This window comes from Penaeus monodon, chromosome 30 (genome assembly GCF_015228065.2).
Source record: "Penaeus monodon isolate SGIC_2016 chromosome 30, NSTDA_Pmon_1, whole genome shotgun sequence".
NCBI classification, from domain to species: Eukaryota; Metazoa; Arthropoda; class Malacostraca; order Decapoda; family Penaeidae; genus Penaeus; species Penaeus monodon.
Genome location: NC_051415.1, coordinates 21758927 through 21759253, shown reverse-complemented (window position 1 = coordinate 21759253; position 327 = coordinate 21758927).

Sequence of the window (327 nt, the reverse complement as noted above, 5' to 3'; positions counted from 1 at the left end):
AATGTCATATTACTAAGGAGAAATGTGTGTTTTAGAAATAGCCTGAGAATATAGTGGCATCATTACAGAGAAAGTTTTAACTCAGTTTTAAACTTTGTGGCCATAAATATAACAAAATGCACTCCGTTTTAACTTGTAGCATAGGGATATAAAATATTCTTTCAAAATGATTTATCACGCAATCTTGTTGGTAATGAGTGTACGCTTGTGATACTCATGGCACCACGATTCTTGGATATGCAAATGATTTAGAGTAATTCTCAAATTCTCTTCCACTTTCTCTCTCAACTCTTTGCATCTCCTCCCTGTACTATTCTCTTTCCTTGT